Genomic DNA, 19,864 nt, shown 5'->3' with positions numbered 1-19,864 from the left:
AAAACAAAAAAGGATGATATTATATACCATCCTAGAATGAAAAGAAGCTGAGAGTAAAGGGAAACAAACAACAACAAAAAGCGTGTGTGTGTGTGTGTGTGATTAACACTATCACACATGTTAAGACTGTAGTGTTATGATGTAAAGTAGAGATGATGAAATGCTGTAAAGCACTGAGTAGAATAGTCTCATAATCAGTGTCTCCTCGACACTGTTTGCTGAGATCAGCACGTCTGATCGTGCTGCAGGCCGAGCTTCTGCTTACGCCTACGGCTCTCGTCTGACTTTTTTTTTTGTTAACATCTTTGGAGTCGACTGTGAGTTCACTATCTCCGTCTCTTCTGTGCATCTTGATTCCCCTAAACTATAACATTCACTGGCTGCTCAAACAACGTTTAGAATAGGACAATGGGATGTAGTTCACATGGAATCAAAAACCTGCAGAGATTTTATTATTCCTGGTTTTTAATTTAGTCCTACATTTATTCTCAATATCTCGTTAAATTAGGATCTTGTTTCAAGTTTCTTCATCACCCACCCTCTTCTTAAAGGTGGTGCACATTGTCATTCCTGCAGAGGCTGAGTCATAGATGTATGCCTGCTAATTGTTATGAGTACTTTCTTTTCCTATTTTAAGGACAGGGATAAGCCCCCTCCTGTCTGCATCTTGTAGTTATTCAGTAACTGTTTGATTATTTAAAGTGCTCAAAGGGATATTTTCTGCTTCCCTAAAAACAGCTTGTTTTACCCCTCTAGTGCGTTCTCAATGTACCTGCTCTTTACCAAGGAAGCATTTCTGCATTTTGTTCCCTACATGGAGTTTTATTTTAACAGGTTTATAAAGCTATTTTCCTGTTTACTGAATGTTGTTTATTTCATCTTTATATGTAATTTTAAGTGTTAACAGATAAATTGTTCTCCCACTTGTAGACTTGATGATGCTTGTGGTAATTTAACTAAATTAGTTGCTTAAGGACTGCAGGAACATCAGCAAAAAGCTGATTCTTAAGGGCCCACTAATCTGTTCTAATCAAAATACTTACTCATATTTGTTCGCTTTGTTGCACTCTCGGAAAGTGCAGAAAACATTCACAGCCGCCCACCTTTCCCAAAGCATTAGTATGCAACATCTGCTGCGTGGCATCATTGTTTCTCCCCTCAAAAAGACTGCAGCAGAGCATCAAAAAGCAACTCAAACACAGCTGTACTTGACAGCCAAAGAGGGAGTAGAAAGAGGTTGGAGAAGCACGGCTCGGCTTGTCTGATACCTGTCTCTTCCCCGGGCTTACAGTAAATTCAGCTGCCAGAGGTTACACACCTGCCGAGGAGGAAGACAAAGCAGCTAGAGAGAGAGAAGTTGATTTACATATGAGCCTCATCCAATTCAGCAGGCGCACAATACATCATGGAGGAGGACGCTTTTTGGAACAGTGTGCTTACATTTCCCCGGCCCTGCGTCGCCCCCTTTTTGCTCCGTCTATTATCTCCGCCTGGTCGGGTTCTTCCCCCCGATGCTCTCTTTTTGGTCACTACAAGTCATGTTGGACGGAAAATGATGTTTAAAATGTGACACAGCCTTCTGGATAATCCTGTGTGATTTATATTTAATGTGCTCTGAGCATCTTTGAGGGACGGGGGGAGCTGTGTTTTTGATGCATAATTCGAGGCTGTCACCGTTTGAGATTTAAAGCCGGAATGGCCACTCAAGAAAGAAATATCTTGGCTGATTAGCGATGACCTTTGCTTCTTAAAGATGAAAAAAAGGCATTTTGAAGAAGCAGATCCAGGCCACTAAAGATCTTCCAAGACCTTTATTCTTCTTGTGATGGGGTCATTTTGGTCACGGCCTGTTTTCTGATAAAGTTTGAGCAGCAAACAATCCAAAGCTCAAATGTGACCGTCTGCTGTTTCCAAGCCCTAAATCTGCGGCTTACTTACACCGCCAGCATCTGTCATGATCGTCCACATTATGCCTCAACACAGCCATGATTCCTGCTGTTATTGTTTCAACACTTTTGGGTAGCAGCATCCACGCGGAAAAAATGTGCCCAACATGAATTAAATATAACAAAAAATAACGAGCAGGCGGCTGTTCCAACTGCTTTATTTTTTATTTTCCCAACATTTAATGGGGGGATATTGCAGATAAACCTGCCTCTAGATTAAATTCCCACCCTTATTTAAATGGATGTGCTGTATTTATATGGGTATAAACAGCATGATGGTGAATGTTATAAGTTGGCAAATGAGCGGGTGATGAAAGCGCAGCGCCGCCGTGCTTCTCCGGCGTGTTTTGCTCGGCAGACATAATAGCACCACCGAAACTTTGACCTGAATAACAACAACCGTGCATTCCTGCCATTGTAACTTCAGCATAATGGATTTTCCCCTCATAACTGTTTTAATGGACTCATTTGCATGCAGAAATGAGTAAATACACTATACGTGCTATCTAAAAATAGCAGTAAATGATGAATTTTATTGGCGGTATAAAATGTAATTGTGAAGAAGACGAGTGAAGCTGACACCTGTGTCAGTTTTATTTTTCCCTCCAGCCAACATGGAGCTCGGCGTGTCTGAGTCACAGGGCTGACAGATAACTTCTTTTTTTTTTATATTAATATATTTTCCCATCACAACGTTATACTTTCTGAGACATTTCACTGGCTTCGGCCCAGCTGCTCAGGAAGCCGTGGCTTGATGAAGTCTGTTACGAGGCACCGGCCGGGGGTTTTGTGAGATTTGCAAGAGCTTTGAGAGCTGAGCTTCACTGCAGCCGGGGAGGACTTTTCCTTCTTTGGTGTTACTTCCTTTAAATTACAACCTTCTGCTTTTCTTGCCCCAGCATATTCATCATGAAGGAAATTAAAGATATATTAATGTTGTGGCATTTGGTGTGATAAATGGCGCTCTAAATCTGCAAACATGTGGTCTTAATTAAGGTTTTATTTCAAGTTCTGCTGACTCTGGTATAAGAGAATCTCAAAATAAGGCCATGTAGCTTACTTATGCCTAAACATTGATCTTCCAATCACAGACAACTTAGCATCAAGATTTCTGCACAAGAGGTTTGCCTCTTTTCTTTTCAACGGCATAAATATAAGATCTAGTTGCTAACACTGATTTATGAGTTAAATGAACATTTTAATTAGATATCATGCACTGCTTGAGTAAGTTAAGAGTAAGCGAGTGTGTTTTCATTCTGAGCATGTTAGCATTTATCTCAAAGCACCACCATGGTGACTCACACATACTCAACACAGCTTTATATTACTTAACTCTGACACTTCAGGATTACAATTCAGTTTTCTTATTTGCAATCGTATCTATTTGAACTGAGAACTCAAGGGCATCGTTAACATTCAGCAATCAAAAGCAACCACCACAGTGATGTAACAAGAGGATGAAGTGTTTCTGAGTGTGTCAGCTTCACCTGGTCAGGCTCTCATGTGCATTTGTTATTTGGTTGCCACACAATATCTTTTTGTTGTTTTTGCTTCCTTAGAGCCATTGTTAAAACCTCTGAGTCATTTTGTGTCGTATGGTGTTGTATTTTATCGTATCATATCATGTAAGTATTGTCAAGTTTTCTTAGTTCCTGGTGTTTCAGTTGAAGCATTAGTGTACATTAGGTAGCTACAACCTCCACTGTCCTGTTCCCTGTTGTTGGATAAAATTCAGAAGCTGCTAAAGTTCACGTCTGATTGTATATTTGAGAACCGGTGATTGAAGTTTTAATTTTAAAGTACATCTGCCACCATTATCACAATAACTGCCGCTATGCCTTGTGGGAAAAGAAACCCGCACAGCAACAGTAAGTAAAGGAAGTGAGGATAAGGGAAGGGTCAATCGAGGACCCAGAGAGACTCATTATTGCATAGCAAGCTATAAAAGGAAATATTTTGTATGGAAGTTTAGTGACCCTTCGCTCTGAAAAACATGTGCGACACAAAAAGGAAATCAGAGTTTCCTTCTTTAAAGCAACCCTTTGTAGAGCCTGGGTTTGTATCCGGCAGCAGCACTTTAAATTTGAGTCACCGCTGATGAAAAATGCACAAAGTCAAGTGCTTAAGCCCTGTTGGAGGAAGGCTCTGTTTGCTTATCTTCGTCTACACGTTTGTTACAGCAAACACAACATGAATTATAGAAACAAACACTTTGCATGTTTAACTTTGCAGAGGGGGAAATAGATTTCCAGCTGTTCAAGTGAAGTCAGAAAGATCACTGCCAAACAAAGCCATTAAAAAACACCACACTCCTGACAAACACAAACAACCTCTGCTGCTTGTCTTTTACTGGGCCAGTCTAATTTATTTCAAGAACAGAGAAGATAAAGAACAAATCTGTCCCTTTGGTATGACAAAAGAGGTCAGTGGCACAGATACGCAGTTCATTACTTGCAGGCAGATGGAAGTTTGGAGGGATGATGAAGGGACAGAAGCACTATGAGTCAACAACTTTTACTAGCACAAGTTCAACCACGGGACAGAGTGCCAGTATGAGCCCAGTCAAACACCAATAGTTTGAAACTTCTGTCACAACTTTTAGAAATAAAGTATAGAAAGTCAGTGCTTTAAGGGTGTGTTCTTATGTAAAGGAAAATAAACTGCACACTCACAACATGACCTCTAAAACCAACATTTATTTTGTCCAACATCTTCATTTTGATACAACATTTTTGCCTGTTGTTATCTTTTATTTTGTTGTTGTAATCCCAACACTCTGTAGGAAAAAGCATTAGCATTTGATGTCATCACAAATGCAGAAAGATTAAATATGCACCACGTATCACACCTCAGATCTCCTCTGGAGAGTTAAGCTGTTATCCAGTCTGTTTGGCAATTAAAAGCCATTAGATCACAATGGAAAAGCAATTTTCAAGTGTTTGTACCTATTCCATATGTAAATCATGATGCAAGGGCATTTCATTTACACTAGTGTCCCCTCAAGGCTGCTGGTTAATTTGCACCCAGTCTTCTTTGTATGTACCATGCCGTGTTGTGAGGTTTAACACAATGGCCACAAACAGAAGGAGAAAGTTAATTGGTGCAAAGAGCAATGTAGGAGAGTGTTTCACATGAGGATAAAAGTGGCTTGGCCTGGCTGCTCTTTAACAAGGCTGCAGCAGAAAACAGTCTGTTTGTTTAACCACAAAAGAGCATTTAAAAATCTTATTGGCTTATATAATATATATTGCAGAATAACATTTTTTTTGTTAACAATGAGTTATTAGTGAAAAAACGTATTCTGACATAATAGGAACAAAGACCAAAAGCAGAACAGTATAAACTTTATATGACCCATTCAATTCCAATGATCACAAACTTAGTTAAACAATATTGTTTTTCTTTTTCTCTCAATTGTATTTCATAATAAATAACTGAAATAAATCTACTAAAACTTCAGCAGTTTCAGCAATTTAAAAAGCTTAAATGCTCCAGACTGGGTTTGTTCCCTGTCAGTGTCTATGTCATTCCAATAAACACATATAGCCTCAGTAAACAGATGGAAGTGGTGTTAGATGCTAAGGCTAGCATTATCAGCCTCTGTTGAAAGCTATTCCCTATAGCTTACCTGTTAACAGGCATGTCATCGTCTGAAATTAGAAACAAAGAGCGTTGTATCGTCAACATATCGAATGATACCACTTAACATTTATGAAGAAATGTGGTTTAATACGACACAATGCGTGTCAGGCATTACGATGCATTACCATTTCTATTAACCACACAACTTTGCATGTGTGAAAGTTGTAAATGAGTAGAAGTCATAGAGTTTTAGGACGTTAAAAAGCCAAGGTTAAGGTATGTTAAGATACATGCACAACCCCGTAAGGTTTTGAAAATGATCATGGATTAAGTTAGTCTTCTATATCCATAAAGTTATTTACCAGGTGATAACTAAGTAACCAGAGGATTGAATCACCATGGTAACCAAATGCTAAATGAAGGGATCGTTTTTGATCTTTGTTCAAATAAGAATGCTAAATATTAACCTGGAAGCTCTCAAATAAGGAAACCTGATTCTTTCGCTCCCATTGTTCTGTAAACGTTGTTTTGTATTGATGTAGCTACTCTCTGACTCTTGTAAAGATTTTCTGATATTTAGAAGTTAATCTTCCCACCCATATTGATGAGGGAATTCAAGCTGAACCATTTATTTATCTCAAGGTCATGGGGCAAGACAAAAACAAATAATTGATTGACAGACAGAAGAAAGAGCGTGTGCAGTGAGAACTCCCAGAGCTGATCTCGACTGTCAAGTTTGTCGGAAGTTGAGGATTCATATCTTTGCATGTTGACCTCCCTGTCATTTCCTGTTTGCTTACTACAACCCTTTTCTCCATTGCAGAGGCAATGATGTACTGTTCCTCCTGTTGCTCAATCAGTCATCTTTCTTAATGAACGTGAGCACCCACCATGCCTTCAACTAAATCTCACATGGCTCTCGCTAACAGAGGTCACCCTCTCCTACACGACATAAAACACTCAGAAGCTGGATGCTGAAAATAATGGGTTTGACAGAAAGAATTATGGACGATACTATCACTTTCATACAAGCAAGGAGAAACACTCATTGGCTACATTATAGACTAGAATCATGGTGGCCTGGAGTCAAGTTTGTCCTCTTATTATTTAATATTTATTTGCTGAAGTTTATACAAAAAAAACAACCAATCCAAGCAAAATATGTGGCTCAGACAAATACTTTTTTTGTGTTGTTTATTGAAGGATTTTCCCATATTTTCTTTCACACAACACACTTTGGAAGGATTATAAAAAAAACTATTATGCTGATACATGATACTAATAAGTGGTTTCATTCTAATATAAAATCAAAAAGGTTGTTTTTAAACCTATCTCAGGCTAATAGAGGTAATTTAGCATGTAAGTAGGCAGAGGCCCTATAAAAGCAAACAGGAAACACTGCTTTTCGCCCAAAGTGTCAACTGGCACTGCTTGAGATTTCCCAGCCAAGTACAGAGTTTCTTCAGCCTTACTGGATGTTTTATAAGACTCTCAATCCTCGCTGCTTTTTAATAATAGTAATGTGTCACTGAAGGGCACATCTATGATATTAATGACATGAAAGGCAAGACTTCCCTTTGTGCGAGTAATTCTCCCCCTTACTCACCATAAAAAAGCACTTTAATCTCATTCATAGGTGATGTGCCTTATGGCCTCTTCAGATCAGACATACTGACACCCAATTTCTGTTAACTGTGTCATCTTGGGCTGTCAGAAGCTGGCCGCCAGTGTGTGTGAGGAGATTTGTTACCTCACCCCAATCAGTTATTATAATTAATAACTAATAGAAATGCTCTAAAATTACACAAAAAATATGTTTTAAGAAGAGGATAATCTGTTAAATAGCCAATAAATAAATTAAAACAAAACGGTCGTTTCTTGATATCAAAAGAAATGGCACATCCTCAGATATGACAGTTCACATTTTTTAGGTTTTATCTGTTGCCAAAAAAGTTGAAGGTTAAAACTGTAAATTCACAACTGTTGGTGAATAAATCCCACACACCATGTTAAAAATTAGATTAACGGTGCTATTTTTGGTTAAGGTTTTTGTCCATTAACTACAGATTGCTCTACAGACCATTTCCCAAAGTATTCTGCTAGACACTTAACATTGGTCCAACACCAATAATCAAAGTGTTACTTACCTTTAGAGACCTTGAAACGAGAAACAAAGCTCTGTCAAAGTGTACTTAGGTTCCTTTGTTTGTGTCCATTGACATCTTCCAGCTGTTTCAGGGCCAATTATGTTTCCTCTTCCCTTGTGGGATTGTTGTTAGAGTCTGTCTGAATACATTGGTTTGAGGCTTTTGTCAAATATTTTGTATTTAACCCAATCCACTTCCTTTTTTTTTTTTTTCAAAGTTTCTCCTGCATATTTTGATGTCGGAGTGTTTGGCATATTCAAGATGTTGACAAAGATCTGGACTTCAGTGGTTCGATGATTTGTTACTCTATGTCTTTCTAAACTGTTGTGCCATTTCCCCAGTTGATCGTTTTGGAACATTCCCTTTGAGATCCAGATGTGCCTTTTCAGAAACAAACACGGATATAGCCTTCAGATTTTGGGCTTGAATGTTTGCTTCTGAATCCTTTCAAGATGGATGAAGGTTTTAAAATGTTCCAGCTCTTTCTTCCAGTTGGATGGAGTGGTATCTGGTGTTGCTGGCACCTTGGCCTTGGCTATGTTTTTGTTGATAGCAAGGCTTGTCTTGTCTTGGCTGATGCTGTGCTTCAGCTTTTGCTTCAGGTTTATCTGTATTTGCTTTTTATGGGCTGCTGACATTCAACAATGGATGTACGTAATTGCATTTCCCAGACATCCAACGCTTACTATAATTAATCTTCCAGCTACTTTATGTCTTGTGCTTTCTTCCCACACAATTTCTACCGTGATCACCTAGAAGCAACAATATGTGGGTCAACCACTGTCAGCCTTCACCCAACCAACAGATTGAGTTTGCCAATGTAAATGTGGAAGTTTTGCCAATGTCAAAACACTGCTTTGAAATACGTTTAGACAGCTCGGAGAAAAACCTCCTCAGGCCAATCAGCTTGCTGCAGTACTGTATGATTATAAGTCAACCAAGTTGCATCCAGAAGTTTTTGCATTGTAATCAAATTAAACACATAATTTGACTTGAAACACTTTAAATTGGTGGAAGAAATGTCAGTGAGGAACTCAGCTCAGTTAGTAAGAACTCAGCAGCAAAGTGTCTCAGGTGCATTCACCATCCGCATGCTGCTTAAAATCCCAACCTGAGGATTTAATAGAGATGAATTAAAGTGACGTTAATTTTTCTGGAGCACAGGCTTGTGGATTTTGCCCGCACTGATAACAGCACAGACTTTAAAAGAAAAGCCTGTTACATTTTCTACAAAATAGACAGATTTCTAGGGCAAAGAAGTGAAAGTAAATCCTCTATAAGCTCACTGTGTTTATGCTGTGGTTTTAATGCCACAGCAGTAATAGTGGCTTGTTCCCTTTCACAAACATGTACAACCTGGGTTCATCTATATATAGACACCGTTTACAGGGTCCTTTAGATTTTCACTTTGAGCCGGAACCAATAGCCACTCTTAGTTTAGGGTTGCATCGTCATTGCTTAACAACTTTATTTTCTTACTTCTGTGTTGTTCTAAATAAAGCATGTGTTTCCACCCCATATGAACACTTTTACACTAGCTATTTAAGGTGGTAAACAGTGACAATTTTCATTGTAAATCACACAATTCCCTTGTTTGCAGCATTGGCAGGTCACACGGGCAAAACTAAACATGCAAGCATGCCTTTTCTCTGCCTCCACATTTTATGAAAATAAAAAGAAATGGGTTAGGGGAAAGGATGACGGACTCCACAGGCAGAAAAATATCACCAATCTTGTTCTTTCATCTTTTTTTTAAGACTAGGCATAAGGGTCTGATCCTAAAAAACACAATCGCTGGCATTAGCCCCAAAGCACTTCATCCGACTCACAGCGGGCCTTCCAAACAATCCTCTGCTACTCAATCGTTCTGACTTTCTTGCAGTTCCTCCATCAGATTTGATCAGGAGTGGATGAGCTCCTAACACACTCGCTTGACTGCCATTGGCATCAGAATCATCTTTTTGAGTTTTGTTGCTGCAATGTTTTTTTCGATATTGAACAATTTGTAAGGTGTGGCTGCTACCCTAAATTTGTTTCTAGACTGCAAGAGGAGCAGCCCTCTTTAAATAACGTCAAGGTAGATAACAAATGCAAAGTAATGTAGGTCTTTTCTTTACATGTTATTTCAAAAAACGTTGTAATAGATGAAAAGGCCAGCTCGTTGGATAATAAAATACTACGTCCTTTATTTCCGTGGATACTGATGGACACCTTGACTCCATTAAACCAGCAGTATTTACACACCTGCCTTATTGTGATCAAAATTTAGGGTCTGAAGTAGAGGAAGGACACTCAGAAGGGTTTGTCTGTTTTTTGATTTACTGGCACTATTGTCACAAGAGTCTGCTCTCCTTTGGGGGATAAGAACATCAATCTCTCTCTGCCTCTTTCACACTTCCTGTCTGCCTTTCTCTCTCTCCTTCTTTTCTCCCCGTCTCAATCGATGCATGCTCGTTTTTTTTCAGTCCATCCTTCTCTCTGGCAGCTCCAACCACAACAGCACCTGTAAAACCTACGAGCTAATGAAGCTTATTTTATGGGCCTTACACGGCTGTACTTATCTTAGTATAAAATCTAATGTAAGTGATTAAATTCCCCACTCCTGTACTTCCATAGTGGTCACAGAAAGGTTGTAAGAACATGAATGAGATTAGTCACAGAATAAATTAGATGCTTTTATATATATATTTTTTTCTTTTAGCTTGCAGAGATAGCAGAAATAACCTAAAGAAATTATATTCAAATTATGTCCCTGGCCTTTTGCAGCAATTACAGTAATTACAGGCTCTGTGTACTGTAGTTGTGTATTGCAGGGACAAATGTCACTGAGATCTCTCACTGAGATAAATGCTACCAGCATGCCTGCTCAAGAAAACTAATTAACTCAGCTACACTACCTATGGCGTATCATGGTAGATTTCTATATGTCAGATAGAGACCGGAGCAAATTAACGCCAGGTCTGAGTATGTTGGCATTATTGCATCCATGAATATATATATAAAAGAGAAAAAACAGGCAGTAAGGTTAGATTAGATCATCTGCAATACATAGAAAAAATGAAAGCAGGCGTTAGTGCACAAAGCTGCTTGAGATACAGTTTTAATAGAAAACATTCAACTTTCAAACAGATATATTTATCACTCCGCAAAGAATGATACCCTATCACTTTGTGTGTCTATCGTTGTTTGTGTGTCAGCATATCTTAGAGGAAGGTTTAAAACATGAACATGTCCATGCATTTCATTGAACAGATACATGGCATTAGTGCAATAAAGAATTTATTACATGACATATTTTATATGGTGTTTATACCTTCAGAAAGCATACGACTTGTTTGACTAGGCAGTATGTCCACTCTGTATTCTGAAACAAATTTAAACCGTCTAAATCAGTAATTGGTTTCAGCTTAACTGTTGACCAGTTTTTTAGTAGTTGCATTTTTAAGTTATGGTATGCAATCATCAAATAAAGACACTTATTGGACGGCTGTTTTCTCTATCTACAGTAAAACGGCTTTTTACCGTGTTTTTCCAACATGTGTTTCCACCATCTAGTCTGGGACGGGATGTTCCAATTCTGGCTCCACCCCTTTCTAGAGGTGACCGTCCATGGGAAGATACAGAAAAAATGCGGTTGTAGTACGAAAAGCGTCTGGAAACTCAGCCTTAGTTTTGTTGAAGCATGAGCAGGGAGCTTTAATTGCAGGTAACACTGACGGGAGTAAAACATTGTCCATATACATATAATATCTATTTGATAGTGATAGCTAGTTGAACATCAGCAGATGGAAGTAAAATTACAAGTAGCAAAAAACAAAACAAAAGCTACTCTATTACAGTAACATGATGAGATGTAATTTGTCACTTCCCACTCCTGCTGTTGGTGGGTCCACAACTTCCAAAATGATGAAGTGCTCTGCCATTCTGTACACAAATTAATAGTTCCCTGAGGATGAATCCCACGTATTGGTATGATCCTCTGTGTCTTCTTTGATTGAAATGTCTTAATAATAAGTAGATGGATTGTCATGAAATTGATGAACAGTCTCATGGCTCCATTTCGATGAACTGCAATAACAGGATGACTGTGATTCTATCCCCCGACTCTTCATCATCAAGTCACAAATGTTATCAGTCCATTACTTTGCTTCTTGAGTAAATGCCTACAAAACTAATGACATCCCCTCAAGCCTCAGCAGCACTTTATGTTAAGTGTTAATTAGCAAAAATCAACAGAAAGAAGAACTCCTATGTTTGTTGTTTGGCTAAACAGCCAGTTCAATACTTCCTTCAAGACAAATTATAAATATGGGGATAGAAATCCGATCTCTTTGCATTGACTGCTTTCAAACAAGTCTTTATTTGGTGCTCATGTCGTCCATACCGCGACCTTCATGGCTACTCAGATCCAACAAGAAAGACTTCAGCAGATTGTAAACATTAGGTGTTTGATCTGCAGAGTCCCTCTGCACCTTTAAGAAAAAGCTAAAGACCCAGCTCTTTCATGAATACCTACTAACTTAATGATGATGGTCTCCATATTATTGATGATGATGATGGTAATGACGATGGTTTTTGTTTGATAACGACGACTTATAAGATGGTTTCTATACTGATTAGAGCTCTCAAGAACTGCCCTCAATGTTGTGCTTTGCCTCTGGTCACTTCCTGTCAGCACCTGTGTGTCCAATCAGACTCAAAGCTGATCGTTTGCTCTTACTCACATTGTTCCCTTTTTTCTAGATCCTTGCTTGTGTTGTTCTTACTCTCTGATGTACGTCGCTTTGGATAAAAGAGTCTGCTAAGTGAATTGTAGAATTGTAGGTGCTCATTATCATTTTCATTGTAATGATTTTGTCTCAGACGTAATTCAAAAAGTAGCAAATATACAAGCGTTACAGATCAAACGATGAAGTGAGCACTCAAGTCGTGTTGACACAAAAAACACACAATACACGGTAAAGTACACAAAACGTTGGCCTTCTTAGACCTGATGCAAACAGACAAAAAGGTGCCACAAGGTTAAACAAACTGATGTGTGAACATGTTTGCATTCCACCTCGATATGATAATATTTTCTCTTAATATCCGTTATGCCCGTGTCCACAATGCGATATATTGTTTGAATGGCGTCCAATCGCTTATTTGTATCCAGTCAAAAACTCACCTGTGCGTTGTGATTGGGTGGGGGTAAACGTCCTGAGTCGACCTAAACATGAAAATCCAGGCCGAGGACAGTTTCTCTGCAGACACAGTCACCACCACACATGAATGGCGGCCCATCAGTATGAGCTGCATTACGTTTGTTTAAGTCTATATTTTATTTTTTAGCAGTAAGTTACTGACTATCTTTCACCTTAATTGTCCCAAACAGAGTCTCAAATTTAGTGTTTGCTCCTATTTCCTTGCAGAATGTACTCAGACACATGCTGCTTGTTACCTCTAAATTCTAACAAGGGTGAGAATTATGGGGTTAAGGAGAAGAAATGTAAGAAACGGAGGTGAGGCCATTACAGTTTAATGTGAGCTGTCCTCATGAATCAGACCCCGCCCCGCTGTGCAGGGAGTCATGGGAAGGTAGGGGTACTAAGGACTTTTCCCAGAGGGCTTTTGTGAGCATCCTATTAACCCCTCGATGTTTGTGCGGAGACAGATCGGTTCATTTAAGTGCCAATGAAGCAGAAGGATTTTTGGAAAGTTACTCCAACACTCGCATGAATCTCTCTCTTATTCCTGCGCACACACACACACACACACACACACAACGACATTGAGGGTTTTTTGTTGGCAGCCGGACCACTCTAAACAGCTCTAAAATGGGTCGGTATAGACAGAAGAGGCAGATAATTGGACCTTGCCTTGAATTTAAATCTAAATGAAGGATGGCACTATCGGCACTGTTGATTAAGGAGAGTTTGGGGCCTTTTGGTTTTGGAAGGTCTCACAAAGTCCAAAAAAAACATGCAGGTTGAATTAACTTAAGACTTTAAATCGCCTGTTGGTGCAAATGGAGTGAGAGTGTTTACTCTCCAGGGGAGGTAAGTGCTTTGTGATTGCTTCAAAACTACAGAACATTAATGAAAATAACAGAGCATCAAATGCAAGAACTCAGTTTGATACTCACAATAACTGCAGACAGACAAGGCCATGTATTTGTTTTCAAAGAGGAGACATTTTGATGTTTCTTCACTTAAATTGACACCCCACATTCAATTTGATGTACACAAGTAACCAGACAAGTCCCTACTTAAAGTTAGAAGAAACTACATTTACTGGAATATAGCCAATTATGGAAGAACGTCCCTCTGCCTAATGCTTCCTTCTCTTGGTTTCTGCCCAGACACTAACAAGGTGTTCACAGCGCTGAGAAAAACATCTCAGTCAAATACAAATATGACTTACTGGGAGGAATGATGCAGTGTATTAGGGATGAAACCAGCTCTACACTAATTCCATACTGCGTTCAAAATAAAGCAGCTCTAAACCCGGAAAAACCAACCACATTATGTATGTCCATCGCATTTGATCCCAAAAAGTTGTGCTGTCAGCTCGACTAAATCCTAGCCTGTCATCAAAAATGGCAAAACAAGCTCCTGGCATCCTCTGCTCATTGTCGAGGGGATGTCACAGCTCCCACGCCGGCATATTCTCGACATTGAGCAAAAAACTTTACACTCCGAGGGCGAGAGAGTGGTAATGAGAGAGGAGCTGCGAGTTCCCAGCCGTTTCTTACCTTAGCTGTCTGTCAGGGGCCTCGTTATCTCGGCTTTCCACCGCTGGTCGGCCTTGTTATCCTTAAGTCCTGTCTATTGTCTCATTACTTCAACGGAGGAAGAACCAGTGTCATATTAAAAAGACTGGACGGTATCTATTCATAGACACCAGGTCCAAATTTCACCACACCGCCCTGCCTGTAGGGATTATGTTGTACTACACTGAGGGAACAGACTCGGTATTAGTGTCAGAATCCAACAATGCAGGACGTGGGATCTTCCAATCCACTGATCATCAGTGCAGAGAAGTGAGAAATTTCCCCTCTGACACTGGATTAAATGCACTGACAGGATCACAGGCGTAAGGTCAGGTGTAACTCGTCACCTTTTTGATTGAAAATTTCACCTTCTGATTACACCGTGGACAGTCTGGAACATCTTTGCATTGACGGATTAGTCTATACATCATGTTCTTTTAGTCTTTCCTGACAGGAATAAGAGTCACGACGACAGAATTGCCATGTCAATGTTTAGTCCTTTGTCTTTACCCATGGCTTCAGGAAATTCACCCTTACCAAAAAAAAATCAGCCTCTTTAAAGTACATTCCTTTTGTATTTCAGTACTTTTTAGACCCCTACACGAGTCCTTTGTGCCACAGAGTCCCTATAATGAAAGAAACCTCCAGCAGCCTCAGCTAATTAGAACCCTAACCTGCCTGTCAACTGTTCATTTTTCCACTGGTTAGTTTTCTTGCACGTTTCACCCTTTTGTTCTCACTTAAATGCCTGAATAGAAACACCACTGTTCAAGTGGTGTTAAATTAAAAGGCCCAATTGGTGACTGTCTTTGTATGATTTAAAGTGTATCCACATGTTTAATGGAAGAAGTTGAGCTTAAAGAAGAAGCATAAGATGTTGACAAAGCTTTAAAATATTCAGCCTGTTTCTCTTTTTTTTTACTGATGACTGTAATGTACTCTGGAAAACAGAGTTGTTGGATCGTGTTAATTGTGGATCTTTGAAATGGGTTAAAAAAAAAAAAGCTCTGTGTTTTTTTTTTTTGTTGCCAACTGAGGAAATTCTCATAAGCAAGTCTAAAATTCTCCTTTTTTGGTGTAAATAAAACGATAGAAATTTATTTTCTTTTTATTGATTGCCTATTAAAATCTGCGACTCATTTAAAAAGAAAAACAGATTGTGTTTGGGGAATGTTTGGCTGCCTTTTGTTTGGCTGTTTTTTTAGTCCTTAAAGCGCCAGTGAGGATTTTTTAATCTGGTAATGAAACAAACTGAATCTAACCGGTGCAATAGGGTAGGTATCACACAAGACGGGTTAAAGCACGCTTAAAGATTTACATACAACTCTTCTTTAGAATTTTCATCAAACACTACCGGTTTGTGCAGGTTAAAATCAGCAAATATGTGCACACTTTCATGGAAAAATCATAGCTAGCATTATTATTTATCAGTCGTCTTCTTTTGTTTAACCCGATAAAGACGATAAGTGTTGCCTCAAAAAACAGCTGGTTGAAAAATGAAAGCCTGACTTCAATAATAGCCTGGGCCTTGACCAATTAGATCGGTCTCAAATAAAGGCCAAAAGACAAATTAAATTACTGATTGTTTTCCATCGCAGTGTATCCCTGTTAATTGCCAGTTTGCCTCAAGAACCCTAGGAGGCTTTTCAAAAAATTCAATGAATGGATAAAAAAAAATGTGTTTGTACTTACAAAAAAATGAATGAACTTTTACGGGGTGAAGCAAAAAAGACCTTGTAGTCAAACACGACCAATTATACTGCTCAAATCGGCTTTTGTAAGAGATGGGACCTTAAATCTTTTCGCTCTTGTTTCAAATGAAGGCTGGGTAGTTTTGTCACTATTCACAAAATTGATGGAAACCTTGACAGTATTTAATTTAATTCATAACCTTTTTTTTCTTTCAAATCTAATATAAAGCATCCAAACTTTTTTCTGCCACTGCTTTATGGGTGGCTTTATTTGGTGTACTGTCCCTTTAAGAGTCTTTTAAAGACTAGTCCAGCTGTGTTTGCGCTGAGAAGCAGAGAACATGGCGAGCAGTTTAATTTTGGATCACTTCAGCCTTATTGGAATAGCACTCAGACGGACTACACTATTTGATGAATGCATCCCCTCAGTTTTCATAACAAAACGGGATTAATCATAAGAGAAGTATGTTTGAATAGGATCGGTCGCTCTTTGTATTAGTGGCATTCATCGAGGACAAATGAACCATTTAGTTTTCCAGTTTTTCAAAGCCTTCTTGATGTATAAAGGCGCTTTAATTAATTGTTTTTTTCTGGGCTCAGTTCTCTCAGGTTATCACAAACAAACCAGTTGGAGGAGCACAGCGGGGCGGCTTTACTGCATAGAAAACAATAGAGCTGCTCAGGTGTGGCTTCTGCAAAAGGAATAATCACTTCTCTAAAGCAGTTTCCATCATTGTATGCCCATCAAAAAGAATCACACGTAGGAATCTTTAAATCTGTTCGATCAAGGATTCGTTTGTTGAATTAAAGGTGGTAAGTGATCCACATATAACCCAACAGCTTCCATTCAGATTAAGAAACACATTAATTACCCATCAGCATATCATTCGACCCTCCCCCACCTCGCCGGTGTGTCTGTGAACATCTTGTCACAAACAATTAAGCCAATAAAGATGGAAGATAATTAAATTAAGCCTGGTGACGTGTCTTTTTTTGTTGCAAAGTCACCAGAGTCATGCAGCCCTGAGGAGGGTGCAGGGTGGAGGTTATCGATGGCAGTCTCTTTTTTTGGGGGGTGAGTCGACTCTTGTTAAATGATGAGCCCCATCTTGGATAGCCGCAGTTGATTTAGCTTCGAGGGGATGAGACCGGGCGTCAGATTTTTATGCTGCAGCTCGTTCCAGTTCACACTGAGAACCATCTGTGTGTCCTGACCTCACGCCCTTGCAGCAAATATACGTTTTTTGCATATTTTAGTGTCTACATTTCATCAACTTGCCATTACGAATGTATTCATGATATAGTTTAAGTGTGGAAGATGTTATTTCATCAAAAGCAGCAGGTATCTTTCTGGTCTGTTGCAACGATTTCAAATGAATAATTTCTAATTTCAACAACCTGTCAGTATCAAAGAGCAGAAAACTTTGAGTGAACTGAGTAGAAACTTTAAAGCAAGCTGCACCTTTGGCTTTTCCAATGTTTGTGATGCAATAGCCAGTGTTTTGCATCAGGTGTCAGTAGAATAATCCAGTGAGAAACTCTGTAAAATCCTGCTTTGATAATAATGCTGTCAGGCGTCGCTTTAATAAAAAAGGGTCCTGAAGCTTCTCATGGGTCTTGTGTGTCAGTAATATTCCTGTTTCTGCATTATTTGACCTTCTCTGTGAAATAATGCTAAATCCTTATATTTCAAATCAGTCATGGGAACTTAATCCAATTCCTGCTACCAGAACAGACACCCAGAGTTTTTTTTTTTTAACTGCAAAGGCCGGACCATTTTTTCCCCAAAATCACACACTCATATTAAACCCACATATCAGCCGAACGCACATATTCCTAATTGAAGGCGAGGAGGATTAATGAATGAATTACATGCTTTAGTGATCCCTGCTGGGCAATTCTGTTTTTGCTTCACCCCTCTCTGCAGGAAGGTCAATGCACAGGGTCAGACGCTGCAGAGAAAGAAAAAAACAAAACACCCCGGGAGCTAATGGAGCTTCTTTCTGAAGGACAGTAAAGCAGACTGGAGCCTTGCCAACATGTTGGGCTTAACCCTGAGTCACGTCCTGAAGGATGATCTCTCTAAATATAGACCATCAACATCTCTTAGTGTTTAAAAGATCCACAATACAACCTAATACATCCTAAAATATTGCCCACAGGAACTTCTAATGGAAGACTAACCCTATTATAATTTAGACATGAAGTTGTATTTGTCCAATAGATTCAGTAGACTCACTTCAATACCTTTTTGTTATTGCAATGTCTTGACCACAACAATTGGCACATTAAAACCAAACCTGTGATTTTAGTGTGGCCTCCAATCGCAGCAATTTTACTCCATTTGACCATTCCTTATATTTTATTCTTCAGTACACTGTATGCTTTCTAGCAAGGCCTTCACTGAGGTCGTTGCTTCTTTTGTAGGAGATTCAATATCAAGTCAGTGTTTTTCTCTTTCAGACTCTTTTTCGCAAACCAAACAATTGATGTCTTCTTCTGATTCATGTTCCATTTCCCCATGCTGATATATTTAGCTTTCCACTTAGCCACTATGTTTTGCCTTGGGTTGAATCCTTGGGCCAATCAGAGATAGGAAATCCCCTCTGTCCCTTTATTAATGGTTTATACTAACACAGCACCCAAAAATAACGTGTAGATTCTTCATTGCACATTTGGATGTCACTCTAATGCTCACACCGAGTGCAAAATCTAACATGCAGTTGCTATTTACTGTAATTTCTTACTGTTTTTGCACATTTAATTTGGCATCGTCACACATCAATGTCTAGAAGTGTCAATATTATTCTGTATTTGAGTTGCTCACTGTGATTTTTGGTCATGTGAAAAAAATGAAAAGCCTGCAAAACCCTGGTGGGATTGTGTAATGTTTGGAAAGCGTATAACTTTCATGTTAAGGATGAAGAAAATATACCATCCTACAGTGTCGTTCATGCTACTAAAAGTGAGTCTTCCGCCTCAATAATGGAGGAGCTGAACTCCTGGAGGCCTCGTCGTCATCCCCTGGGTTTTGGTTGCCAGGCTCGTCCACAGATTGTTCCGCAGCGTCATGTTTTTGTTGTGTGTGTTTTCTGTCTGTGTCACCAGGCAAGGGAGCCCCATCTGCTGCCACACGGGGGGATAAGTAGAAGAAGTAAGATGAGAAAATGGCACGCAGCTTCTCCAAACTCCATCCCACTTGGGTGTGACTCAGAAAAGCTGGATTTGACACTAACATCAGCAGCAGCAGCAGCAGCAGCAGCGGTGTGCTGGTAAGAATGCATAATCAGCGTCATGTAACACACATCACTGAGTCACTGCTTCTTCTCCGAGGCTGACTTTTAACATTCTCCTCCTGATGTCCTGATACATCAAGACAGAAAACCCGTCTTACCTTCCACTTCCCTTCTTCACGTCTCCTGTCATCCACATCAAAGTCTACCTTTAACACCTTCATACGACACATATTCCATGAACTGCTTTTTAATTTTACTGGTAGGAGGCAGTATCTCAATATGTGTGTGCATTTGTCTGAAAAGAGCTTTCACTTCAAGGGGAATGACTCACACGTTACTCTTTAACAAACACACATAGCCTAATGTGGGAAAATCTAGAATTCTCTCAAAACTCAGATTCTACTTTTTAGAAGAATAAGATTTAAATGTGAGGTATATCTGTAAGGGTTCAAGTTGGGAAGAGACTATGACCTTCTTCTGTAAACACTGTCTCCTGCTTCTTGTTTACCTT

The 19,864-nt window shown here is 39.3% G+C and overlaps 1 long non-coding RNA gene across 1 annotated transcript in view; it reads left to right on the top strand.

Moving 5' to 3' along the window:
• Positions 1-19,374, top strand: part of LOC136178147 (uncharacterized) — an 86,626-nt gene extending 67,252 nt beyond the window's left edge. Inside the window, exon 3 of the long non-coding RNA XR_010665512.1 lies at positions 19,226-19,374. This is a non-coding gene — a long non-coding RNA (uncharacterized lncRNA). The remainder of the gene's footprint in view (positions 1-19,225) is intronic.
• The last annotated feature ends 490 nt before the right edge of the window (positions 19,375-19,864 follow it).

The sequence above is a fragment of the Labrus bergylta genome, chromosome 24 (genome assembly GCF_963930695.1).
Source record: "Labrus bergylta chromosome 24, fLabBer1.1, whole genome shotgun sequence".
NCBI classification, from domain to species: Eukaryota; Metazoa; Chordata; class Actinopteri; order Labriformes; family Labridae; genus Labrus; species Labrus bergylta.
This window is presented reverse-complemented; position numbering and strand designations above follow the sequence as displayed.